This window comes from Neopsephotus bourkii, unplaced genomic scaffold (assembly GCF_033783945.1).
Source record: "Neopsephotus bourkii isolate Nb327-2 ecotype Australia unplaced genomic scaffold, CSIRO-AGI_Nbou_v1 NB_1629, whole genome shotgun sequence".
Taxonomy (NCBI): domain Eukaryota; kingdom Metazoa; phylum Chordata; class Aves; order Psittaciformes; family Psittacidae; genus Neopsephotus; species Neopsephotus bourkii.
The window spans coordinates 159,959-179,027 of record NW_026902104.1 but is presented as its reverse complement, the minus strand read 5'-3'; the positions used below and the strand labels follow the sequence as shown (position 1 = coordinate 179,027).

General features: G+C 45.5%; 1 long non-coding RNA gene across 1 annotated transcript in view; it reads right to left on the bottom strand.

Annotated features, from left to right (window-relative positions):
* LOC133222933 (uncharacterized) overlaps nt 1-17,696 on the bottom strand; it is a 39,193-nt gene extending 21,497 nt beyond the window's left edge. The window contains exons 1-2 of the long non-coding RNA XR_009728414.1: nt 17,018-17,696; nt 14,318-14,401 (exon numbers count right to left, since the gene is read on the bottom strand). This is a non-coding gene — a long non-coding RNA (uncharacterized LOC133222933). The remainder of the gene's footprint in view (nt 1-14,317; nt 14,402-17,017) is intronic.
* Between the last annotated feature and the right edge of the window lie 1,373 nt (nt 17,697-19,069).

Here is a 19,069-nt window from a genome sequence, read left to right as displayed (position 1 = left end):
TTCTGTCCCATTAAGCTGAAATTTTACATCCTGTGTCTCCCAAGTTTTGCCATTTTCATTTCTAAGCATCAGGAAAACTACTTCAGTTTTCAAATCTGACACAGGAGGACTGAACGGAGCATTTTTCTTACTGTCTGGTAACAGCTTCTTATGAGAGTACCATGTGTCTTAGGAAATAGGGCTTGCTGGCAGATACCGCTACTACTGTGTTCAACCTTCAGTACAGAAATGTTGGTTCCTCTCAAATGCATCAGGAGGTAGAGGGTCTCAGAGAATTAGCTTGGGGGAAAGAGAGGTTTTCTATGATTCAAATACAGTTTTCCTTGTCTATTCTCTGCAGGTGAGGTGATGAATGTGAATGAAGCCCAGGTCAGTCCGGGAGGCTCTTGCTCTGTTCCCAGCTGCCACAACCTCCTGTGTGAACCTGGCAAAGCCAGTTAACCTCCCTGTTAGTTTTTTGCCTGTAAAAATGCAGGTGCTTTTACAAATGAGTGACTGAGCCAAACTCCAGGCATGTTCATGGGAAGACAACTGTTGACTTCAGGATCAGGCTTGTAAGTCTCACATGTGTGGTGAGATGAGTTCTGATGACGTCTGTAAAGGTCTCTAAGGTTCTCAAACAGAGGTAAAGATCTGAGCAGGTAAAGAATTTCATTGACAACTGTTAATGAACACACACCTATTAATCCTTCCCCCCTCCCCTTTTCATTCCAAAGTAGCAATAGGAATATGATTTAAAGTATTTATTGAGTGGTTGAGAAAGCCAACCTTTGACTCTGTGCCTTAGAGCACTGCCTGGGGCAGGCAGTAATTGTGCAGAAAGGCACTGATAGTGTGTCTCCTTATTGCTTAAGAAAGGTGCTTTTCCAATTTGCTTTGTTCACTTCGTTGCTGTACCAGACTTGAGATTCACGGCTATAAATATAGGGAGCTATATATAAATACACATACACGCATACACGCACAGGGACTGTGACTCAGACACATTAGCAGCACGCTACAGCCCAAGTCAGTATGATTGATAAAAAAAAATGGGAAAAAGATAATTCATTATTTTTAATAAACAGAGCCTGATCCCAAAATCACTTTAACAGAACTATTCAGACCTACTGAGAATGGAGTGGCTCATAAGCACAGAAATTTGCACTAGACCTGTAAATCGCATTGTGTAGTCGGCAGAGTTTGGAGCTGCAGCTCATATTGATTTTTCACAATAAGAAAAGGCACTGAGATTGTAGAAATTGCCTTCAGATTTTCAGACCTGAAGAGTTTTGTTACTTATTGACTGGGGGAGGATTTCCCAGTGTGCAGAGTGGTTGCATTTGGACTATACACCCATTCAGTGTGCCTACAGGGAGGGAGGAATGTGGGGGGGATTTCCTGCACCTAGAAGGATTTCAGAGAACTTGGGAATACTCACTGAACTGCCCAAAGGAAACTGGATCTCTCACTCACCCACCATGCCAATGGGTAGTGTGGTCAATGAACTTCACAATTCTTCGATCCTACATGTGAGGTCAGACATAATGCTTCCCTTTCCTGGCTTGGTTTAGATTGGTTTTTATAGACAGGGGCTTGGTGTACATATATGTGATTATGCATCATATATATATAATATATATATATAAAAACTCCCAGTATATAATTAAACCCAATATTTTTTACCATTGTGTCTGACAAAAAAACTCTATGTGCGAATAGCAACAGGAAATAGATATTCATCTAAAAATACATTCAAAATAAGCCAATTCAGCAATATGAATGCATTATGAAGCTATAGTCTAAATCCTGCAGTCAAACTCCTGCACAAAACACAGTGGGCCACATCTGCCATTTGACAATATTTCTGAAATACAGAGTTTTACAGTTTTCCATGCAACCTTACTGTGATTCTTCTTTTAGAATGAGCAAACAGAAAAGCTGGGTTTGACCCTCAAAAGGCTGTTTAGGAGAAGCAGAACTTATCATGCTTTAGGAACAACAGGGGGAAAGTCTATCAATAATGCTTTTTTCTCCCCAGTTTGAGAGCCCTCAGATACGTGTTGTCAATTGAAGCTTCAAATAGATGTTTCTGAGGAAGAAAAGTCTGCCTTTAAAGTGCAGCAAAAGCCCAAATTCTGTTCTCTGTTATACCATAATGAACCAGGGATGACTTCATTGACTATACATAGCATCAAGGCATTAAGGTCAATAGATTATTTTCCTAGTTTTCCTTAGTGTAGTGGACTGGAAATTTTGGCTTTACCTCTCTGTATTCCAGGTTTTACCTGAATCTTTCAGCAACAACAAAAAAGGATGTTGTTATTGCTGGTACAAACCTATTTGCAGTGCAACTCTGGGAGAGCAAAAGAACTATTACCTAGGTGACAAATACCTGTTCTCCCCTCCAAGGAGAGATGGGCACATACCCTGCAGTCTAATGGGGAACCAACCACACAGCAAAGAATCGTTCTGCTAAAGAGAAAAGGAAAGCAGGCAATTTGGTGGCCACTGTCTGGGTGGGTGTGTTAGATGTTAAAATGGAATATATGGTTTTTAAAATAAGCTTTGTGACCATATGCAGGATCCCGACAGACATTTTAAGCTGCATTGCTATAAAGCCATAGTTTGGCTATATTGAATATATAGGCTACAGTGCATACCATAGTAATCACCACAGCATTGCCATACCCTTTCTGATTGTTCATGTTATTGCAGTGGCCCACAAGCCGTAAGTGCAGCGTCTGTAAAGCCCAAATGATAGCAAGCTATGCTGATTGCCTGCAATGACTTGTCTTTTCTAAAGACCTCAGAGAGCTCCACACTGAGGACATCCAAGTCCTCAACCCTTTAACCCTCATGAGAATTTGGCACAATGGGTCACTGCCCATTTTTGGTTTATGAGCAGATTTATGGGCCATTGGCTGAGGGAGGTGTGCAAGGCCAGATTGGACAGAGCCTTGCGTGACATGGTTTAGTGTGAGGTGTCCCTGCCCATGGCAGGGGGGTGGAACTGGATGATCTTAAGGTCCTTTCCAACCCTAACTATTCTATGATTCTATGGGTGAAAATCATCAACCAATAGTGCCTTATCAATGAGAACAAAACCAAGACCTTTCATTGGCTTGGATATTCGACTCTAGAACCAGCTACAGCACTGAGGAAGGAAATAATGTATCAATAGTATAACTTCAGGTGGCACTGAAATAAATGATACTGTGTGGCTTGATAGATATATTTAGGGACATAAATTTGATGGATGGACCACTCAGTGGATAAAGAATTGTGCTGGATGGTCACACTCAAAGAGTTGCAGTCAATGGCTCAATGTCCAACTGGAGACCGGTAACAAGAGGTGTCCATCAGGGGTTGGTGTTGGGACTGATCCTGTTCAACATCTTTGTTGCTGACATGGACAGTGGGATTGAGTGTGCCCTCAGCAAGTTTGCCGATGACACCAAGCTGTGTGGTTTGGTTAACAAGCTGGAGGGAAGGAATGCCATCCAGAGGGACCTTGACATGCTTGTGAGGTGGGCTGATGCCAACTTCATGAAGTTTAACCATGCCAAGTGCAAGGTCCTACACCTGGGCTGGAGCAATCCCAGGCACAGATACAGGCTGGGCAGAGAAGAGATTCAGAGCAGCCCTGCGGAGGACTTGAGGGCGTTGGTCGATGAGAAAATGAACATGAGCCACTTCAGTGTGCACTTGAGCCGAGAAACTACCCTTGTGCCAGGCTGCATCAAAAGGAGCATGAGCAGCAGGTCAAGGGAGGTGATCCTGCCCCTCTGCTCTGCTCTCGTGAGACCCCACTTGCAGCACTGTGTGCAACTCTGGTGTCCTCAACATGAGAAGGACATGGAGCTGTTGGAGCAAGTCCAGAGGAGGCCATGAGGATGCTCAGGGGCTGGAGCACCTCCTGTATGGAGACAGGCTGAGAACATTGGGGCTGTTCGGCCTGGAAAAGAGAAGCTGTGTGGAGACCTCAGAGCAGCTTCCAGTGTCTGAAGGGGGCTACAAGGATGCTAGAGAGGGACTCTTCATCAGGGACTGTAGTGATAGGACAAGGGGTGATGGGTTCAAACTGAAACAGGGGAAGTTCAGGTTGGATATAAGGAAGAAGCTCTTCCCTGTGAGGGTGCTGAGGCACTGGCACAGGGTGCCCAGAGAAGCTGTGGCTGCCCCATCCCTGGCAGTGTTCAAGGCCAGGTTGGACAGAGCCTTGGGCAACCTGGTCTAGTGTGATGTGTCCCTGCCCGTGGCAGGGGGTTGGAACTGGATGATCTTAAGGTCTTTTCCAACCCAAGCCAGTCTGAGATTAGATATTAGAAAAGGTGAATCTTTTTCTATTTCTTCCCACTTTTTTCTGTCTTGGCAAATGCATAGCAAGAGAGAATCCATGTTGCTTAGCAACTCCTTAGGATGCAGGAAGAAATCAGTCAATACAATTCTGAATTAAAGCTGCAATGACCCACAGAAATTTTTCTAGAGAAAACCAAGAATAACTGTATGTTCTCTGTCTTTTTCCTGAAATCACATTAGCTTATGAGTCAAACTCTTTAGAATGAAGGATCATGGAAATAGGTCTTTCCAAGGTAGGAGAAGGAGGCTAATTTATTGCGGGAGTCTGAAAAGAAGGAACTCATTTGGAATTCTAGCAATGCTGATTATTTTTGTTAAGGTTGAGTGTGAATTTACCTGGTTTGGCACTTGAATAATTTGTGAGCTAGGCATGATTTCAGTCATGAGACACGCTGGATTAATTCCTCCACTTGTTTGAATGGTATTGCATCGATAACAGCTGAAGCAACTGACATTGCACCAATAACAACTGATGATGTAGCATATGCAGTTGAGCTCTCAGCAGAGCATGTGCATCAAACCCTCAAAAGCTGTGTTTAAGAATTGTACTCTTAGCCTGTGAGTGAGCACACAAGTCAAGGTCCTGGTTTTGGCAGTGGATGGTTGCCTGGGACTGAGCATTTTATGAATGTGTTTATTCACCAAACACAACAGGCATTTCTACAAAAATCAACAAGATGATTTGTGAACATTCCCATCAACCCAGGTTTCTGAGTATTCAAAACCAGTGACAAACATGATTTCCTAGAAGTCCAAGAGAGATAAATTTAGTTCCTTTACTCACAGTAGTATTTATATACCATATATTTGTTTTTACTATTTGACCAGAACTCCTCTGAATTTTCAGTAACACAGTATTTGGTCAAAGTGGTAAAATAGCAGAAGAAAATGGGTACATGAAGAAACCAGTGTTTTGTAGCAGCAAATTGCAAAGCACACCTCGGACTTTGCAGTTGCTCTTTGGAAATAGCAGCACTGAAAGGATAAGGCAAACCAGTTTCATCATTGCTTTCCAGACCAGCTATTGCTTGTTGTTCAGAGACAGAAGCAGGCAGGAGAAACCTTTCTCTTCTCCTTTTCCTTTTCAGTTTTATTAATAATGATTAATAATTATAAAGATCCTTGCTGCTGCAGTAGCTACTACAGTAATGCTTGCAGCCCTAGCTGCTTTACAATATATGTCACTGCTCAAGGCCAGGTTGGACAGGGCTTGGAGCAATCTGGTCTAGTGGAAGGCACTTCTACCCATGGCAGGGGGTTGGAACTGGATGATCTTAAGGTACCTTCCAGCCCAAATCATTATGTGACTCTATTATTCTATATTAATAACTTCTAGTTTCTTGAGCATTCCTTAGACATGCTCTATGTATGTAAGCCCATTGGCTTCAATGAGTGGCAAGGCCACCTTGGCATGATCAGTAGAGAGCCAGCACCCGAGTATAGTTCCAGTGCTGCAGGAGTTGACCCTGTGTGCTTTGTAAGGTCCTTCTGAGATCCATAAAAGGATCTGCAAAGGCATATGTCCATGTAGGCCAGATTATGCTCCCCCAAACCACTGTTCAATCCTGCTTTGCTTTGGTGGCAGAAGGAACGTGCTGTGTATCTAATCATCTTGAATATCTTCTGCCCATACTATTGAATGTTTGTCGTCTTTATTCACAAGTTTCTTTCCTATAACTTCTACTTGTGTGACCTGTGAAAGATTACATCTTACTGCATCTGACAATAAAACAAGCTATGTATGGTGTTAAACTGCTACACAGTGTACCTCAGAATAACATGCAGAATATTTTGTACTGGTTTATAGTACATCTGTCATGTTTATATCACACGTAGGGTTATGATATATAGAGAGTTTATTTCTGCTATATATGCATGCTGTGTATGCATCTGTAGATAATGCAGAAATATGTCATTAAGAGAAATATGATGCGATCTAAACTTAAATAATTTCTCCTTGGTATCTACTAATATTAAAACAGTTCTGTAAATGTAGCAGAAGAAGAATGAGATATTTCACTCCATTTCTGCATTTGCAGACCTTTCCAGGCCTGTCTATGCAAAAAGGATCTTCTCCCAAGAGTTCTTGAGACAGATCTGGGTAGAGTTCATCCCAGACATGCCTGTCACTGACCATCCCCTCCTCCTTGGGAGACCAAAGCTGCCTTTGCTGTGACAGAGGCAGCATAAGAGAACTGCAAAGCACTGCAGTCATTGAGTAATCCTTGGGAAGTCACAGTTGCATGAGATCCACATGCTAACCTACACACAACCCCACACGCATACTGCGCAATTGGAGCGTTCACACTGCTTTTGGTTCCTACCCAAGTAGGTGTTCTGCAACCCTTCTCAGGATGGGCTAGCGTGGGCAGACTCTGGGATTTTCCAAGCAGTGCACGAGGAGAGATTTCCTTCCTTGAAACTATTTCACATCTTCTCCAAGGCTGTATGGAGTCAAGCTGAGGGAGGCACTGGCATCTGGGGGAACATCATCCCAGCTCCCCTGTCTGTTTCTTCACCTTTCTCTTCGTAATTAGGGCAAGACACATATGGGAAGGGAGACCAGAGGCTGCAAATCAGCCAGTGAGCTATGTTGGTATTATTTTCTTGATGCTGAAATGCATGGTGGTTAGTCTTTCAGTTAATTTGAAGGGGCCACATCTGGAAGCACTTTACACAGCCTCAGCCACTGTGGCAATATGCCTGAGTAAGCACCTCAAGATTTAGCCAACAGAGAATGTGCACTGCATAGCTCATTAAGAGCCTAATCACTGTCCTCTGGGTTGAATTCAAGTGGCTATTAAAACCAATGTACTTATTTGCCAGGAAGAGTGCTAAAGAGGTCATCAGATGTATATGAAATGTGTCCTGGAAAAATGACATTGTGGTAACAGCACAAGAAAGAGCCCAGGCTTGCTTAGGCATATCCTAACCCCTTGCTGCTGTTAGATGTGAGGGGTTCTGTACCAGGGAAGAAGGAACACGAAGGATGTCAGCTGGAGGAATGATGAAAATATCTCACAGTCAAGTGACAAGAAGCACATCAAATGGCAGAGGAGGACTATGCAGATAACAGCTGGCTGGCGGGGGAGCCGTCTCCTCTGATTGGAGCCTGTCTCCAAGGAACGTGGACTGACTCTTTGCTCACTGACCTTGAAAATGGAATAATTTCAGAGGCAGCCTTCTCCCATTTGTGGAAGTTTAAGCACATTTGTTTCTATCTAATGAATGTGAATGGAAGCTGCCGTGACATCACGGGGAAAGCATCGTTCCTCATTTATCAGCGCATCTGTTTTGGTATAAATGACAGAGCTGCTTATAAACAGAAAATGGTTTTAATGTGTGACTTTGTCTTGTGTAAAATATGATGAAAGGGGCTGAGGACAGAGCAGAGATTGCAAGGAACCAGGGGAGGAGGCATCCTCTGAGCAAACGTCATCCAGTGCCCGATGGCTGGAGATGTGCTGGGAGGGAAGGATGCATTTCACAAGGAAAGGATTCAGATGCAGGAGAATAAGAGGACAACCTTGCCTGGCACTCCACCTGTGCATGCAGACAGATGTGGTGCAAACACAAGTATCTGTCTTCCTACACGACCAACTTCAACCTCCCTTCCCCCTTCCTAATGAATGTTGTAAAAGCAAACTCTTCCCGGAATGAATCACTGTTTTCCTGAACAGTGAACTTTTCTGTTGCACAGTCAACAAAGTCCTGCAGGAATTCTTGGAAAGCCTCCAAAGATATGCAAAAAAAGCCAGTAATTTGTTGTCTCTCATGGCATGCTTTCAGGCCCCACAGAGGCTACTGGCGGCTTATGGTGGTCTGGTTGTCAGCAAGTAGGAGCTCTTCTGCAGATTTCCTCAACATCCCAGAGCTGGGTCATTTTAATTTATGGGTTCATTCTTTATACCCTCATTTTAGTGCCACCTATCATTGCAAGAAGAAGGCAAGGTGATGGAAATATTCGGTTTGGTTTATTAAACTGAGCTGCTTTCCTTCACTGTTGGGGAGGTCACCTTGCAGGGACCAGAAGGTAGGAACAGGCACATACTGCTGACTAGCTGCTGGCTCTGCAGGTTTACACTCTGATTTTCCCCGTGGCTGCTATATCAAGCAGGATTTACAGATCCACCAGCTAAGTCCTGATACTGGACCAGCTGCAATGCAGAGGTTGAACCAACTTTAGCCACTTTGGTTCTGAAGTCTTAGAGAAGCTGAGCACAGGGCACACAGCCGACACGGTGGCCTGCCTCCATTTCTTGATGAATGTCTTCATTGCAGTTGTTGGTCACAAGAAACCTCTAAGCCTGGCTTATGTTAACATAAGGGAAGTAGATTATAGTGGTATAGATAAATTAGATTTTACTTCCACTTGTCCAGTTTACTTTGCAGGGAAACATGCAAAACCAAGCTGGCCGTGCCTATGGATTTGCTTTTCTTCTGCTCCTCTTGCACAGTCTACTTATAGCTGCATTTCTATGCCTAACTCCCTCTTCTTCTTGCACTGGCTCACCTGCTCCATTTCCTGCATAGCACTGAAAGCAGCATGACACCCCCAAAGCATCCTCATCTGGGGAGGTGTACCTTGGCTACAAGCCACCTGAGGGTGGAAGGTGCCATGACCCAGGGAGGAGCTCCAGCACCAGGGAGCTAAAGGAAGAGAAGTTCTGGGAGACCTGCTGCAAGCAGGGAGCACCCACAAAACAGGTCCCCTTCCCTCCACCCAGGGCAGTTGAGAGAGGAGAAAGAAGATGCGGCTTAGCCACATCAGCCTCATCTGTGCACCAAGCAAAGCTGGAGCAGAAAGGTGAAATCAGTGGTGGGGGATGATGGATTGGCTGTGTAGTGTGATGGCAACAGAAAGCAGACAGCTACTGCCTGCAACAGATGGCACTGGGGTCTCTTCTCCACCATGCCCAGGTAGGCTGCCAGCAGACAAGGCTGGGCAAGATGTGGGGAGAAGGTCACACCACTGTGGGGAAGGAGACATATAAATAGTGCCTGTTTGGAAGGCCAGGTGTGTCCTTCCAACTCGAGCCAAGTATAACAGGAGGGAGCAAGAGTGCGCCTTCCTCTCCAGACCCAACTCCTCAGATGCATTTCCTCCTGGGTGTTTCTGTTATTACGGGTGGGTGGATAGAAAGGAAGGAAGAAAAGAAAGCAAAAACCTTTGGTTTATTCCTGGATCTCACCCCCCTGAGTCTCTTTATTTGACCACTTCGTACCTGCTTACTTGTGCATTGTTTGTCCTGTGCATGTGTTATGGCCCGGCCACTCTAACCCCTTATTTCTGCTGGAGGGGGAGTTTTGCTCCACTGTTTCCCACTCCTCTTCCTCACTCTATCTATCCCTGCTGCCAGGTGCAAAAGCTCCTCCATCACTGGACCTTTCACCAACCCAAATCACTCCATTTACTTGTTAGAAACCTTCTTTTGCTGGGTTAGTGCATTGAGCTGGTGCACAGCAAGTTCAGACAGGCAAAGCAGAGAGAGGGAGAAAGCAGCTGCTTGCAGCAAGAAAGGGAAAAAGCATTTGAGGACAAAGAGTTTTCTTGTTTGACTTTGCTGACCTGTTATATAGCTTCCTGCTTTCGTGTGTAACTTAATCACCAGCTGATATCTTGGCACGCTGTTGTTTTCCATGCTCTCAAGAGGCACATCCATTTCAAACATCACCCTTTCCGCCCGGAATAAAGCTTCAGCTCCCATGTACTTCTAGTTTTCCACTGCAAAGGTGGCCTCAAACTGAACTCTCTGACAGAGTGTATCTGGCCAGCACTGTGGTCACATTTACAGTCATTCCTTCTGCCAACATTTTTACAGCATGCATGGCTGTTACAATGAACCCCTTGGAAAACAAGGATGTGGCAACAGAAGGTTTCCCTTGTCTTCCTGGAGACAGACCCACTTATGGTGGGTCCCCTATCTGGCTGCTGGTATCTGCTAACTCCTAAAAAACACAGATGGCATCAGAGAGCCTGGCACCTAAATGGCCTGGTAGGGAGTACCATTTGGTTGCAGTGACCAGGAGCAGGCAAGTCATCCTGCTCCTGCCATTCCTTGCCCATGGATACAGGACATGTGTGCCTGTGAGCACTAGGGGCAGGAGGGTTGTGATGGAGGGGTGTGTTGCCAGCAGGGATGAGGGGGCAAATCTGTATCCTGGCCACATTCCCCTAGCTGCATGGCCACGGCCAGCCCCAGCTGCTCACCATGGGCTGTGGCTGGGCACAGGCTCCTCCACCCCATATACCTCTGCCTTTGGGTGGTAGAATCATAGAATTCCAGACTGGTTGTGGTTGGAAAGGACCTTAAGATCATCCAGTTCCAACCCCCTGCCATGGGCAGGGATGCCTCAAACTAGACCAAGTTGCTTCAAGCCACATCCAACCTGGCCTTGAACACTGGCAGGGATGGGGCAGCCACGGCTTCTCTGGGCACCCTGTGCCAGCGCCTCAGCACCCTCACAGGGAAGAGCTTCTGCCTTAGATCTAACCTAAACTTCCCCTGTTTCAGTTTGAACCCATCACCCCTTGTCCTATCGCTACAGTCCCTGATGAAGAGCCCCTCTCCAGCGTCCTTGTAGCCCCCTTCAGACACTGGAAGCTGCTCTGAGCTCTCCACGCAGCTTCTCTTCTCCAGGCTGAACAGCCCCAGTGTTCTCAGCCTGTCTCCATACAGGAGGTGCTCCAGCCCCTGGGCATCCTCGTGGCTTCCTTCGGACTTGCTCTGACCAGTTCCAGGCTGATCGAGCCCCTACCTCCCCATTCCCGAGGGCACGTTGGCATGTTTGCAGCCACTTGATTCGCTCTCCTTTCCCTGTTCTCTCTTTCCCCCAACTTTCTGAAATGGGAACATCATTTGCAAGGCAGGCGACGCAGAAGGAGGCCTCGCAGCCCCGCGAACGCAGCATCAGGCAGAACAAAATAAACGCCTAAGGAGGTGCTTCCGAGAGCCTTTGAAGGAAACTGGAGCACAGATCCCTCTTCTCCCTCTGTTTTTGTCACGTCTCTGTAGCACGGTGGCCGTTTTCCCGGCTGCTCGGCAGGGCTGACAGCGTGTCGTCAGGACAGGGCTGTGTCCTAAATAGAAACTCTGCAGGGTTGGAAAGTTCCCTTCCTCTAATTGGAACTAACTCACGGAGGTGAAGAAAAGCTGCAAAATTGTTTTAAGCTATGAGCAATTATAACAACCCTCACGGTGTCAGTGACACGGAGAGGATTTGTACTGGATTATACCTAACGTGAACATGATCTAATGCGCCATGAATATCGCAGGCCCCGCTCTCAGAGTCGGGTTCCTTGTTCTTCAAAGTCATCTGGGGCTTGGGGAAGATGGGGAGTGAAGCCATGCTGAGAGAGTTTTGGTGCAATGTCATGTCTTGTTTTAACAGTGCAAATAGGCAGTGTTAAAGTAACAGGGGAAGGCAAAATGGATTCTAACAGGAGCCAGCCTCCTGCTATTTGGCACTGTCCTCACTGGGCAGAGAAATACTGCAGAGGTCTTGCAGTGAGGGGACATGATGGTGCCGCGCCATCCGTGGTGCCAGGAACACCGGGTGAACCTATTGTGAATCCTTCCCCTGTGTCCAGGCTGCATCAGATTGTCTGAGGCAGCTTTAAGAAGTGCTTTAAAATAATCCTATTTATAACAGTATGGAGGAACTTCTGCTTCTGCAAGCAGAGGGAAAAGGGAATGACTTGGTGTGTGCCTCCTTGGGGCAATGGAGCTGGGGCAGGGCCTGGAGCACAAGTGTGATGGGGAACGGCTGAGGGACTTGGGGGGTTCAGTCTGGAGAAGAGAAGGCTCAGGGGGGACCTGATGGCTCCCTACAAGTGCCTGACAGGAGGTTGGAGTGAGGTGGGGTCGGTCTCTGCTCCCAAGGAACAAGGGACAGGACAAGAGGAAACGGCCTCAAGCTGCACCAGGGCAGGTTTAGATGGAGCTGAGGAACAATTCCTTCCCCAGAGGGTGCTCAGGCATTGGAACAGGCTGCCCAGGGCAGGGCTGCAGTCACCGTCCCTGCAAGTGTTCACACAGCGTGGAGACGAGGCCTCAGTGCCATGGGTTAGTGGTGGCCTTGGAGTGCTGGGAACGGTTGCACTGGGTGAGCTTAAAGGGCTTTTCCAACCCAGTTGATGCTATGCTTCTATATGCAGAGATTCCAGCAACATGAAGCTCTGGTGGAGCTGGCTATGGAGATAGTGATCATGAGAAGCATGGTCTATAGGAAATGAGGGGAGAAGGGGGCTGTGTAGGAGCTGAGTCTGCATGCTGGGCCTTGGGGAATACCTGATCTGCTACTGACTTATTATAGAGCTTGCAGGGAGCTGTTTAATCCCTCTGTAGACCAGCTCCTCAACAAGCAGAATTAAAGCAATGGCATTTAGCTCCATGGGAAGGGACAAAGAGAAACCTGCATTGGTGTGAGGCACTCAAATCCTAGAGTGATTGCGGGGGGCAAAGATGGAAGGGAGGAAAGGAAGTCACTGAGTGAAAAGAGACACATATTGTCCTTGAAGGCATTCCTTCTTGCCTTGGATTTTGCTACTGAAATCAACAGAGCCAACCAAAGACTTAAACTTCAGTCATACCCGAATGTCACAGAGTACAGATTGTGCTTGGGAACTACCCAAGGTTTGCCTCGGAGAAGAAAGGGAGTACCTGATCAAATGGATGCAATTTTTTTTCTCAACCTAGACTTAGTGCCTGGTGCAGGGAATTAACAGGGGTGAAAATGGCTTTATATCCCTAATGGGAAGCTCCTCCATGCTGGTGCTAGTGAGCTCTGCAGTGCTGAGCTCTGCAGCAGAGGTGAGGAATGAGGCCAAGAGGTCTAAATTACATTTGCTGTCTATACTGCCTTTGAATTTGGTCCTGACGGTAGGCTGGGTTGGCCATACTTCTTACTAGCAGCATCATTTGACTGATGAACAGAAGAATTTCATATCAGGCCCTTAGGAGATTTTGTACTACTAATGTAGTTATTCTGCAGAGATGTCAAATAGAAGTATACCTATGCAGTGTTGAACTGTAATCCATCCCACTGAAGTCCACCCAGGGAGTAAGTTCAGACCCCCAAATAGGACATGACAGATACCAGACAACTAACATAAAGGAGTGTGTTTCCCATTGTTGCTTCCCAGTTGTCCTACAGCCCACCTCACTACCAGCCCCATGCACTGGTCAATCCCAAGTAAGCACTCTTCTGAAAGCTTAGCTGCAGTGTTGTTAAGCCAAACTGACAAAAACCATGAGCTAAAATAAGCACCTGCAGGAAGATGAACTTAGCTTAAAGAGGAATGTATTGCAAAGAAGGAGAAGGAACATGAGTCAGAAGGAAGGGTGGAGATTTGCACCTTTGAGCCCTCCAGCTTTATCAATGGGGACTGAGATCTCTCATGTTCATGTGTTTCTAGAACACCAGCAAATACTGGGGGAGGGACAGTTTAACCTCATGAGAACCAGCAATATTTGAAGGTTATATTGCATAGAAAAGGTTAAGAAAGAATTGTAGGCAATTTTACACTTCTCACAGGATTACAAAACCAAAACCAAGCCAGTCTGAAATAGTTTGGCCAAAAGAGACAAACAGTTTATACCGATCCACAAAAGTCTTGTGGGAGTTGCAGGTCGGGTGCTTCTTGTTTTTGTTCTGCTTCTCATGAGCCTCCCAGCTAGGATTTTACCTTCTGCAGCCCCTCAAGAAGCAGGAAAAGGACCATTATGGTGAGGAGACAAAGAAAGGAGGGGAGCTGTGGGGCTGAGGAGAACCCTGGGAGATGAAATCTGTTGGAAGATGTGCCACCAGCTCCTCGGTATAGGGATGAGCTTGACCCACTGTGAAGTTTCTCAGAACTAGTGCTAATATCCTGGGCTTGCAGTACTTAGGCAGCAATTATCACCTATAAAATAGGTGCTAATGTAGATTGTCACATTCAGAGGGCCAGCTGCTAAGCTGGTACAAATGGGTGTACCTCTGTGGGCCCCACTAGAGCTGGGCTGGTTGATGCCAGGTGAAAATGCTCCCCAGAATTTTGAAGACACCAATTAGTTTTAAACTCAAACTGAAGGGAGAAGAAAGGGTTCACATTGATCCCTTTGTTTTAACAGGAAATTTAAATCAGGAGGTGTCTGAAGTTCCACCTGATGAATGATTGAACTGAGTAGCATGCAGCATCACACGCTGGTCATTTTATAACAATCACAAGGGAAGTATTTCTGGAAAGGAACTAATAGAAAATTCCAGTGACCTGGCAGAATCTAGCAGCTAGTTTGCAGCCTGTGCCTTTCCATCTTGGCAGGATACTATTTTCCTTCATTCTGTAAAATACTTAGATTGGTACAATACAGCTTTTTCAGTGGGGTCCTAAAGAGATGATCTACTAAGGTATAAGGGGGGGGGGGGGGGAAATAGACCAATTTGGGATTTAAAAGTGTCAGGGACTTTTTTGTATGGGTACACAGAGATGCCAGGTCAAAGCGCTGCTTTCCAGTAACTATAGCACAGCACACATTTCCCCACTAACACACCAGCTGGTGGTTGAACCTCACAGCAAAGAATCAATCAAGTCAAGGCAATTTCCTTAACCTGCCATCTGTAAGAGATTATGGAAAGGAGGTGGGAGAAGGCTTTTCCTTAGTGGCTAATGCTTTACTAAAGTTCAAATGAGGCAATATATAGTAAAATAAATTCAATCTCTATTTTCCTCTTCTTTCAATTTTAGTGGGGACTAAATGAAATGGAACTGTGTTGATTCTACCCGCTTCAATATATCTTCACTTTCTAATAATCAAGGACATTTTTACCTTCATGGAAAAAAGGAGCCTAATATGAAGTACTCACCCAAACTGAACAAACACATATTCACACTTTTTCAAACGCCAGGTAGGTGAGTGATATATGATGCAATTCATTTCATGGCACACTGCTGACTGGTTTTTTATAGATAGCGTTTAACCTTGCCAATTTTGCTCGGAGATAATCACTCCTTTGAGGATAAAATCTCACATTTAACATGAGACGAAAAAAGAAGCCCCACGTGCCAAAATCTGCGGTATGCAACAAATAACAGGGAAGTTACTTAGCCAGAAATATAACAATGAGAGCAGTTTTCACTGCTGACTCTGTGATTAGCCAGTGGTTGTTATAATATTAATCAGAAATACAGTGATAACTGCTTAGACGACGTTTTGAAACAGCCAGTGAGCAATGACAAAATGCTTAGACATCTTACAATAATGTATTTCTGCCCTGACTAATGGAAGTGGCAAATAGATTCATAAAAATCCCCTATATTTAGCACTGGAGCTATTCTCAGAGTGCAGGAGCTTTGCTTGTGGTTCTCTGGAGTTTATGATCAGGAATATTAATAGTGCTGGCGTCTCATGGAACGGACGCAAACCCTGGAAAACACCTCTGAAACACCCAATGGAAGGACATCAGTGATGGAAGTCTGCAGGGTCAACACAGTGCCCATTTGCTCTGTGAGCCCTGATGTTCCCCTGGAGACTGCTTTTGAGAGAGGAACAGTGCAGAAGGTCAATGCAAAGTGAGATTTTACCTGGAGGGAGGAAAAAATATGTAGAAGCCTGGATTCATCCTACTGCACTGTAGGCACGTAGCTGAGGTGGCTAAGTTTGGAGTGTTGTCAGCCCTTGGTTCCCATTATAGGCAAGGCAAGGAGAGGCAGGCACCTCCTGAGGGCGACTCAGCCCACCTATGATATGAATCATCCTCAGGACATCCTGTGTTTCACCCCTGCTGTTGCAAACCAAGCGCCTGACGTGAGATGAATCCTGGCCTTGACGTGCGAGGATGAGACAAACTGGCTCTGATTGATTGAGAGCCTGCAGCCAGGAGAGAACCAAACATAAATCAAACACGTATCTCAATTACTGAAATGAAAGATTTCATTAACTTTTAAGGATGCTTCACTCTTGCCTCCACCCTTCCCTTTTGGGCACACGCTTGGGACCATTAGCTGGACGCAGTGTTTGTTAGGTAAGACCCCATCTTCATGCCATTTCCAGTTCCTGGAGGAGCTTGACTCTTCCATAGGTTTTTATCCTATAGGCTACTAGAGATCCTGGAAAACATCCAGCCAGGACCAGACTTAGGGATCTCAAGCTAAACAGTGAAAGAGGCAATTTAACCTGCTTGTTCAGCTAAGATATTTCACTACCAGGATTGCCAGCTTGGCCAGAGGTGACCAGATGTAATGAGGGAGCATAAAGGCATCCTATGCCTTAAAGCCCACTTTAAATAAGTTCTGTTTCAGGGACATAATATGCAACATAAGGCTTTGGAGAGGCTTTATTCATGGGGACAAATTGTCCTTAGATGGTGGAAGTAATACACAGAAATTAATGTAGGGACTCTGCATTTTGGTTTTTATTCATTTTATGCTTCCTCCTTATTGAAACTCCACCTCAAATCCAACCAGAAATAGCAAATAACGTTCAATAATACTTTGCAAATAAAAGCCCCCCTAAACCAAGCCTTGTCTGAAGACATCACTTTAAAACACCCGTAGGATCTCTGGCAAAACGCCTTTGTCTACAAAAGATTTTATTTTTTATATGTATTTATTTAGGAAACCTGTCTCTGTTTTGTTATCCTGATCTGTTTGACAAAGGTTTCATTGCACAAAGAGTTTGAGAGTACTTATCCCTACAAAGCATGCTTCATTTCGCCACTGCGTAAACCAGAAGCGTGGGCTATTTTTCTTGTTTCCTAACCCAAACAGCAAAGCCCCGAGTTCCTCTGGAACTACTCATGTAAAGTAAATAATTAGACCTAGAGCTGATGAAGGCACTTAACAGCAGGCTTATTTTTAACTCTGTGAGTGCAGCCACCGAATTCAAAGGGATTGTTTGGATGTTTCAGTTGAGTGCATATTGAAGTGTACTGCTGATCCGGAGTGTCCTAGCCCTTAAACTGGGCCATTGCTTTCAGTGGGGCCACCAGTATAGGGTGAGGGCAGCAGGACAGCAACCATGGCTTGATGAAATCATGAGAAGCTGGTTTTTACCTCTCAAACACCAGGACCCTCCCCAAAGCCCCAGAGGCTTGGTTTGGTTTTGGTGGGTTTGGATTCTTGCTGGCATTTCTTTCCCATTTAGGTTAATCCATGTCTTCCCCATTCCAGGGGAATATTATCTCAGCCATGTGAAATGGAGCATACTCATCCTACCCCCATAAAACACATGGAAAATATGAACAGGGAATGATCAACAGCAAATAAACTGCCAAGCCCTGCAATTCTTCACTCTTGTGCCTAATCTCAAAAGGAGTCTAGATAAGACCAGCAGCACACTCCTCACTGAGCAAAGATTACTGATCAGATTAACTTGATCCTTCAGCAGACAGCTGACACATGGTTCCTTCCTCTTCACCCTGCCCCTTCCCGCACTCCAGTTTAAATGGGGCTGAAGTGGTGCATGGGACTTCTGCTGTTCCTTGATGCTGGGGTGGGTTTCATCTCACGTGGGAAAGAATTAGCGCTATTGGGCTCAAGGACCTCAATTTACCAACAGGGACTTGCTTTTCCTCAGGGCAGACCCATATGCCTTTTTCTTCCTAAGAGATGTACTACCAGAAAAGCAGATTGGTGCAATGAAGCTTGCTGCTTAAAGGTGAACTGAAACACTTATGTACTGTTTATAAAAGCCAAAGTGTGCCTCTTTGAACCGCACACTTTGTAAAGTGCGTATTCAATGCAGCCATGCCACGATCATCTTTGGAAACACTACAAGCTGCATGAGAAAGAAATTTATAGGCACAATTTTTCAGAGCTGTGATAGCTCAGAATTATTGAGTTTCCCCATTCAGGGCAATGTGAGAGGCCACCCTAAGTCTGATGCAATTTAAACCACTCCATAGATCATGCTGGACATCCTCTAATACATATCATTACAGCCTCACTGAACCTAATAGGTGTTAGCCAGGGAGGAGGACAATGTGCACTCTATTACCTATGCTATAAGCCTATCCTCTTTCACTGCACCATGTTCTCAACTGATGCTGATCAGCAGAGCTCTGGTGCAGTCAATGGGTTTTGTTCCAGTTTTCACCATTTGGGGCCTGGACACTTTTATTGTGTCAGGTTTAAAGGTTTCCTCTTTTTGTTTTTTACAATGCCTATGGAGTTTAATTCTCTGCTCTGCCTGGGTGACTGCAAGCAAGTCCCCTGTGACTCTGGCTCCCCATCATGTGGACTGGGGTCAGGTCTACATCCCCCCTTCCATCCATCCCTCCCTGTCCAGCATGAAAAGCTGGGAAACCCTCAGTAAACTGGTTCCAAATCCTGAAGATCAGGCTGCAGGAGGGACTATGATACAGCTACACCACTCAGTAATGGGCACGGCGTGAGACCTGAAGTTATCACAAATGGGTGGATATGGTATCAATCCCAATGCAGTCTCATCATACATGTCAGACAGAGACAACGTTTTCCCTCTGTTTCCTAACACGCTTTGGAGCTAACACAGGTGATCCAGGTGAAACACAGATACCAAGACCAAACCCAACATGGACCTGAAATAGTGTGCATGCTGTTGCTCCTTCCATAGTACTTCCCTTCTGCTCCTTCTGTTTCTGAGGTCTTAGGTTGAGGTGTGTTGAGAGCTTTGTAAGAACTTTAGAGTTCTGGTTATAAACCCATCTTTCAGCCTTTAGCTTACATGAGATGCATTTACATGATCAGCTTCAGGTACCCCTGGGCAAG